This window comes from Chlorocebus sabaeus, chromosome 9 (genome assembly GCF_047675955.1).
Source record: "Chlorocebus sabaeus isolate Y175 chromosome 9, mChlSab1.0.hap1, whole genome shotgun sequence".
Lineage (NCBI taxonomy): Eukaryota > Metazoa > Chordata > Mammalia > Primates > Cercopithecidae > Chlorocebus > Chlorocebus sabaeus.
Window position 1 is genome coordinate 46,812,124 of NC_132912.1, and position 8,882 is coordinate 46,821,005.

General features: G+C 46.6%; 1 pseudogene; it reads right to left on the bottom strand.

Annotated features, from left to right (window-relative positions):
• Positions 1–1,212: 1,212 nt before the first annotated feature.
• LOC119620011 (small nucleolar RNA U3) lies at positions 1,213–1,391 on the bottom strand (annotated as a pseudogene).
• Between the last annotated feature and the right edge of the window lie 7,491 nt (positions 1,392–8,882).

Sequence of the window (8,882 nt, forward strand, 5' to 3'; positions counted from 1 at the left end):
ACATGGTGAAACCCCGTCTCTACAAAAAATACAAAAGTTAGCTGGGTGTGGTGGCATGTGCCTGTGCCTGTAATTCTAGCTTCTCGGGAGGCTGAGGGAGAAGAATCACTTGAACCCAGGAGGTGGAGGTTGCAGTGAGATTGTGCCACTGTACTCCAGCCTGGGCAACAGAGCGAGACTCTGTCTCAAAAAAAAAAAAAAAAAGATTACAGATAAACCAGGGCTCTGAGGTGCTTTTCGACTCTGTAAAAAGCATTACTGGGCCAGGCGTGGTGGCTCATGCCTGTAATCCCAGCACTTTGGCAGGCTGAGGTGGCTGGATCACCTGAGGTCAGGAGTTCGAGATCAGTCTGGCCAACACAGAGAAACCTGTCTCTACTAAAAATACAAAATTAGGCAGGCATGGTGGCATATGCCTGTAATCCCAGCTACTCTAGAGGGTGAGACAGGAAAATCGCTTGAACCCGGGAGGCGCAGGTTGCAGTGAGCCGAGATCGTGCCATTGCAGTCCAGCCTGGGCAACGAGAGTGAAACTCTTTAAAAAAAAAAAAAAGAAAGAAAGAAAAACAGAGCACTTTGGGAGGCCGAGGCTGGCGGATCACAAGGTCAGGTGTTGGAGACCAGCCTGACCGACATGGTGAAACCCCATCTCTACTAAAAATACAAAAATTAGCTGGTCGTGGTGGCAGGCATCTGTAATACCAGCTACTCGGGAGGCTGAGGCAGGAGAATCGCTTGAACCCAGGAGGCGGAGTTTGCAGTGAGCCGAGATTGAGCCACTGCACTCCAGCCTGGGCAACAAGAGCAAGACTCAGTCTCAGAAAAAATAAATAATAAAATAAAATGAAATAAAAAATAAAAAGCAGGCCAGGCGTGGTAGCTCACACCTATAATACCAGCACTTTGGGAGGCCAAGGTGGGCAGATCATGAGGTCATGAATTCGCGACCAGCCTGGCCAACATGGTGAAACCCCGTCTCTACTATAAATACAAAAATTAGCTGGGCGTGGTGGTGCACACCTGTAATCCCAGCTACTCCAGAGGCTGAGGCAGGACAATTGCTTAAACCTGGGAGGCGGAGGTTGCAGTGAGCCGAGATCATACCACTGCACTCCAGCCTGGGTGACAGAGCAAGACTCTGTCTCAGAAAAATAAATACATAAAAATTAAAAAGCATTACTGTAAATATGTTTTTTTCCTTTGGTAACTGAAACCACTCAGCCTGTGTCCTCTCCCTCTCACTCCCCCCGGAGGAGAAGAAACCAATGGTGATAGCAACACCGGCTTCACACTCAGGAGAAAACTGCACCTCCTGTCGTTTCCGGGGCTCTACACTTTGACAGAAAGTTCTCTAGTAACCAACTACAGAAATGATCCCTGAAAGCCGCCTAATTTTTGAGTGGTAAAATATTTCTAAATTGGTCAGGCACAGTGGCTCACACCTGTAATCCCAGCAGTTTGGGAGGCTGAGGAAGGTGAATCACCTAAGGTCAGGAGTTCGAGACCAGCCTGGCCAACAAGGTGAAACCCCTTCTCTACTAAAAATACAGGCTTGGTGCGGTGGCTCACGCCTGTAATCCCAGTACTATGGGAGGCTTGAGGCAGGTGGGTCACCTGAAGTCAGGATATCAAGACCAACCTGGCCAACATAGTGAAATCCCGTCTCTACTAAAAATACAAAAATCAGCTGGGCGTGGTGGCACACATCTGTAATCCCACCTACTCTGGAGGCTGAGGCAGAAAAATTGCTTGAACTCAGAAGGTGGAGGTTGCAGTGAGCCAAGATCGCTCTACTGCACTCCAGCCTGAGCCACAGAGCGAGACTCCTCAAAAAAAAAAAAAAACCTGAAGATAATTTTATACAGTCAATGGGGAGTATTGAAGTTTCAGGATCAGGGATTTAATTAAATTTGTGGCCCTTTAGGTAAATATCTTTAAAGAATATTGTTTCAGGCAATGTAGTTTGTGTGTGGGTGTGTGCTGTCTTAACTTGTTTTTAGGCTCTGGCTAAAAGTCAGTTAGTTCCTCTTCTTGAGCTGCCGATTATGTCTGCATCCCCAACCACCTCCGTTATCAGGCTCAAACACTAGGGACCATTATACACCCAGCCTAATCACTCCAGGGCCAGTTACTAGACAACTAGAGCCAGCCCCCATGTCCCTCAGCCCCCAGAAATTACTCAAATTAGCCAATCCCAAACCTGTTGGCCTTGCCTAACCCTTCTCTTCCTGCAAAAACCACAACAAAAGCTCTTCCGCAGTTCCCCCCTCACTCCCTCTGCCTAGTGACCCCTTCTGTTCCTGCTGAGTGGCCTTGTGTGAAGCCCCAGGGAAATGAGAGTACAAAACTAAAACTTGGGCCAACATGGTGGCTCACGCTTGTAATCCCAGCACTTTGGGAGGCAGAGGCAGGCAAATCACTTGAGGCCAAGAGTTCAAGACCAGTCTGGCTAACATGGTGAAACCCTGTCTCTACTAAAAATACAAAAATTAGCTGGGTGTGGTGGTGCGTGCCTGTAGTCCCAGATACTCGGGAGGCTGAGGAGGGAGAATCACTTGAAACTGGGAGGTGGAGGAGCAACCTCCTCTGAGAGTCTGGAGTGCCACTACTCTCCAGCCTGACGAAGTGAAAGACTCTGTCTCAAACAAAAAACAAAAACTAAAACTGTAAAACTTGTAAAACTGGTTTGTGACTCCTGTACTGCATCTAACCTCACCATACCTCACCCAAGGTAACCTGTTTTGTTTGTGTTTTTGTTTTTGAGACAGAGTCGCTCTGTTACCCAGGCTGGAGTGCAGTGACTCCATCTTGGCTCACTGCAGCCTCCACCTCCCAGATTCAAGCAATTCTCCCACCTCAGCCTCCCAAGTACCTGGGATTACAGGCACATGCCACCACGCCCAGCTCATCTTTGTATTTTTAGTAGAGATGGGGTTCCACCATTCGTTAGCCAAGCTGGTGTAAAACTCGTGACCTCAAGTGATCCACCCACCTGGGACCCCCAAAGTGCTGGGATTACAGGCATGAGCCACCGTGCCTGGCCAAATCTGAGCTTTTCATAAAATCTTCATCATAATGGTTCTTAATAAAGTTGACTTTAAAGTTTTCTTCCCTCCTACAACAGAGGGTGGGGAAAAAAGGTAGTTCATAAAGATCAGTTGATCTTTTAAAAATAATTTTTAATTGACAAATAATTGTACATATTCATGGAGTACATAGTGGTGATGTTTTGATACATGTAACGTATAGAGATCAGGATAATTAACATCCATCATCTCAAATAATTATCATTTTTTTGTGTTGGGAACATTCAATATTTTTCTCCTAGCTATTTGAAACTATTATGGTGAACCACAGTCATCCTATGGCGTAGAAAATCAGATAGCTGTACTTATGTATATCCTTTAGCAAATCTCCTTATCCTTCCTTTCCCGCCATCATTCCCTTTTTTAATTTTTTTTTTTTAATTTTTTTTTACTTTTTGGAGACAGGGTCTCGCTTTTTCGCCCAGACTGGAGTGCATTGGCTCAGTCTGTGCTCACTGCAACCTCTGCCTCCCGAACTCAAGCGATCCTCCCATCTCTGCCTCCCGAGTAGCTGGGACCACAGGCTCTGGCCAGCACACCCCGCTAATATTTGTGTTTTTCTTTTTATAGAGACGCGGTCTCGCTATGTTGCCCAGGCTCATCTTGAACTCCTGCGCTCAAGCAATCCGTCCCTCTCCTTTTTCCAAAGTACTGGGATTACAGGCGTGAGCTACCGTGCCCGGCCTTGTTTTTTAAATTATTTTTTTGTTGAAGGTCTCACTGTGTCGCCCAGGCTAGAGTGCAGTGGTGCCATCCCGGCTCACTGCAGCCTCGACCTCCCGGGCTCAAGCGATCTCTCCGTCCTCACCCTCCCGGGTAGCTGGGACCACAGGCGCGTGCCACCACCATGCCCAGCTCTTTCCCAGTTTAACTGTGGTTAAAACTGGTGTTTGGGGGCAATGAGAGAGACCCGTGAAAAACGGGAAACAAGGGATAGGGCTGACCTCTTTTGCGGACAAAGAAAAATAAAACAAAGTTTCCTCAGAAAACTAAGTTGCCTCACAGCCGCCTGGTATCAGGAAGCACTGAGCCCGCCCAACGCGGGCTCCTCCCCGGGCAGGCCGCCCTTGTCCGCCCGGACCAGGCGGGGCTGCCGCGGGACCACGTGGCCCAGAGCGCCCTTCCTGCGCCGCCAGCGGTGGCGGGGCCTGGCGCGCCTGCTGAGCGGGGCGGGACGCGGACTCCCAGGCTCTGCGGAGAGCGGCTGCCACCGGCCTCTGATTTTTTTCTTGAGACCTAGTCTGGCTCTGTGGCTCAGGTTGGAGTGCAGTGGTGTGATCACGGCTCACTGCAGCCTCAGCCTCCTCTCGCCTCAGCCGCTCCGGTAGCTGGGACCACGAACGGGTGCTACCACCCCCGGCTACATTTTTTGTATTTTTAGTAGAGACGGGGGTCTCGCCATGTTGGCTAGGCTGCTCCCGAACTCCGGAGCTCAAACGACCTGCCCGCCTGGGCCTCCCAAAGTGCTGAGACTGCAGGCATGAGCCACCGCGCCCGGCCGAGAGCCTCTTTTGGCTACTCCTCTCGCCTTTCCGGGGCCAGGCGTGTGCAGCTCAGTGGAGAAGGGTCCCCGCCCTCTACGAGACATCCTGGCTGCCGAGGTCAGAGGCGCGGAGAACGGGAGACCTGAGGTGCGTTCCAGCATGTTCCTGCAGCCCTCCACTCCCTCCCGCAGTTGCGTAACGTCAGAACCCTGAAACACATCTCACATACGCTACGCGTGGCTGGTGGTGTTTCTCCCTTTGAACCCTGATAGATACAGGAGGCCACTAACAGAGATAAGGAATTGTACCATGTACTCCATACTTCAATAACTGGGTGCTTAGAGACGAGGCTGAGTTCCTACTGCTATCCTAACACCCACGGCGGAGGTTAACCTTCTATCTGACAAGTGGTCAACTTTTCTGCCTTCGGGAAGACTTGGGGCTGGGCTGAGGGAGATAATCTAGAACTTTTATAGTGATCCCGTGTACATTTCCCTAGAATGATGGATTAGGGTATAGGGATTAAATATACAATGTATACTTTAATATACATTAAAAAGTTCTGGAAGGATGTACTTCAAAATGTTTTTAGTGGTTTCTTTTTTCCCGTTTGGAATATTGGAACAACCGACTATGTTATTTTAGCCCTGTCTCCTTCATTGCTTCTCCAAATTCAGGGACCTCAGTGGAGCAAACTTGTTTGCAGGTCGTCTGGGCACCCTCTTGAAATAAATTGTCTCTCTTTGCTCTTACAGGTCTCATCTGCTTCTTACCAATGTTAATTTCACCGACTACTATCAGAATCTGATGAGCAATCCACTCATCAGATAAGCTGTTTCTACACTGTCCTGAATGACCATATTATAGATGCTGGGAAAAAAATTGTATTAAAGACTGAGTCAGTTGGGCATGGTGGCTCACGCCTGTAATCCCAGCACTTTGTGAAGCCGAGGTGGGAGCATTGATTGAGCCCAGCAGTTCAAAACCAGCCCTGGCAGCATAAGCGAGACCCTATCTCTACAAAAAAATTTTAAAATTAGCCAGGTGTAGTGGTGTGTACCTATAGTCTTAGCTACTTGGGAAGCTGAGGTGGGAGGATTACTTCAGCCTAGGAGGTTGAGGTTGCAATGAGCTGGGATCACACCACTGCCCTTCAGCCTGGGTGACAGAGCAGGACCCTGTTTCTTAAAAAAAAAAAAAAAAAGTCGTGGACTCTGTTATCTTTATGCATATGACTCATCAATATATCTGTAGTTCCATATAGAAAGCACACTTAGATTGGGCGCAGTGGCTCATGCCTGTAATCCCAGCACTTTGGGAGGCCAAGGCTGGCGGATCACTTGAGGCCAGGAGTTCAAGACCAGCTTGGCCAACATGGCGAAACCCTGTCTTTACTAAAAAATACCAAAATTAGCTTGGTGTGGTGGCACATGCCTGTAATCCCTGCTACTCCAGAGGCTGAGGAATGAGAATAGCTTGAACCTGGGAGGTGGAGGTAGCAGTGAGTCAAGATTGCTCCACTGCCCTCTAGTCTGGACGACAGAGTGAGACTCCATTTCAAGAAATAAATAAATAAATAAAATAAAACACTTAGGAACATGCTATAGAAAACTAAAATTATAAATGTTAAAAATTTAATCTGTTACTTGTTACTGGAATATGTTCATTCTTGCACTTGGGACTAGACTTAGAGATTTTAGAAATTGCAGAGCAAATAATGAAGCTCCCATGTAGATCTGACTCAGAAAAACACGGAACACTGTTGCGGAACACCATCCCTTTTCTCACCTTTTACCCCTATTCTGCCTCCTCCATCCCTGGAAAAAAGGCAACAGTCCTCTTCTGTGGTTACACAGTACCTTGCTTTAGACATTCTAACTGCCTTCTTCATCCTCTCAAAACTAGATAATTTAGGTAAGACTTAAGAAGTTTCAGACTACTGGCCAGACATGGTGGCTTACGCCTGTAATCCCAGCACTTTGGGAGGCCAAGGTGGGCAGATCACCTGAGGTCGGGAGTTTAAGACCAGCCTGACCAACATGGAGAAACCCCATCTCTACTGAAAATACAAAAATTAGCTGGGCATAGGAAATATATATGTTTCCATAAAGTATTGAATCTTCTGTTTAATCACATCAGTAGGAATCTAAAAGCAATTTTGGATTTTTTTTTTTTTTTTTTTTTTGAGATGGAGTCTTGCTCTGTTGCCCAGGCTGGTGTGCAGTGGTGCAATCTCGGCTCACTGCAACCTCTACCTCCCAGGTTCAAGCGATTCTCCTGCCTCAGCCTCCCGAGTAGCTGGGACTACAGGTGCACGCCACCATGCCCAGCTAATTTTTGTATTTTTAGTAGGGATGGGGTTTCACCATGTTGGCCAGGATGGTCTTGATCTCTTGACCTCATGATCCGCCGGCCTTGGCCTCCCAAAGTGCTGGGATTACAGACGTGAGCCACTGCACCTGCCTAATTTTGGAATTTTCTACAAAAAATTTAGATTTTATTTCTGCTGCCATAAATATTAACTATTCCTACTCAAAAGCCTGGCAGCTGTCTGCCCACTGCTGTGTAGAACATATTTATGTGATCACTACCTTGCATGGTAACTCTGAGAGATGGGTGGTTTTATCTCAGAGGGACTTGTCCAATGTCATACAAATACATTATACAGCCAGACTTCACTGTACAAGGCCCAGATATGCATGGATTTCGCTAACCATGGTTTTGTTAAGTAACATCAGTCTCCCAACAACAGGGTTCAAATATCAGTTACTACAGTATATTAAGTGTGAGCAATTACATAAAATATAAACTTCGTTGCTAGCTCGTCAGTGCACAAAGCACTGTGTGAATAACAAGTGTACATGATCAGTGACAAGTTGCATAATTTCTTTGAAAGTGTTATTTCATTCACTTATGCACAGAAAGGCATGTGGTTGTGTTGCTTCTTGTCTCCCACCACACCGGGCCTCTTGGTAGGCTTTTACAAAAAAACCTAATTCTCAGTATTTCTTTCTCTTTCTTTCTTTCTTTTTTTTTTTTTTTTTGTTGTTGTTGGGGGACAGAGTCTTACTCTGTCACCCAGGCTGGAGTGCAATAGTGTGATCTCAGCTCACTGCAAACTCCACCTCCTGGTTCCAAGTGATTCTCGTGTCTCAGCCTCCCAAGTAGCTGAGACTACAGGTGCCCACCACCACACCTGGCTAATTTTTGTATTTTTAGTAGAGACGGTTTCACCATGTTGACCAGGCTGGTCTCGAACTCCTGACCTCAGGTGGTTTGCCTGACTTGGCCTCCCAAAGTGCTGGGATTACAGGTGTGAGCCACTGCGCCCAGCCTCAATATTTCTAATGTATTAAATTACATAGTACCAGATAAATATTAGTTTTACTATTTTCATTTCCCTGTACATTTAAAACTAAAAGAGTTTTTATTGTTTTGGCAAAAAAGTTTGAAGGTTACAGAACAATAATTTTTCTTATTGATCATTAAGATTGCTTTGCATGGTATCAGCTTGTATGTTCATTTTTACAGTCTTACACTACTTTGTACTTACGGTACAGTACTTTCAGTACTTTTTACTGGGCAAAGCAAGGAGACACACACATGCACACACGCATAGCAAATAAATCAGTCTGGCTTGAGAGAAAGATGGTTAGAATAGGACCCAGGCACAATGGGTTTCTGTGCAGCTATTTACCATTTAGGCAACTTTTGCAAAGTTGCTTAGCTTCCCCGGGATGAGTTTTCTGGACAGCAAAATAACCGGTCTTAACTGGGATTCTTTCTCTTCTATCCCAGCCAGTCTGAATTCTGCCAGCCAGGCCTAACTTTCATCCCCTAAGAGAGAGAGGGCCACTTGATTCAATATGTAACGAAGTAATGAATACTGAATCTGTAAGTAAGTCTACCGATATCTGTAAAAGCAGTGAAAAGCAATTTGGTTTTCTGAAAATGTTAACTTAGTAAACATTATTTCCTATCAGTTTGCTGATTTCCTATAAGTTGGCTGACTTCGTCACAAAGTTAGTTTTCATTCATCCTGACCACACCTGACAGGCCTGTTTCCATGGCTGGGATCCTCTCCTCATGGTTCTTTCTGGTGCTGAAATGCACTTGGGCAATCATGCCCCTTAAATGTGCCTTTATGGGTTAGATGTGGTGGCTCATGTCTGTAATTCCAGCACTTTGGAGGCTAAAGCAGGAGAATTACTTGAAGCCAGTTCGAGACCAGCCTGGGCAACATAGTGAGACCCCCCCACCCCCGGCCCTGCCAATCTCTTTAAAAAAATGTTTTTGGCCGGGCACGGTGGCT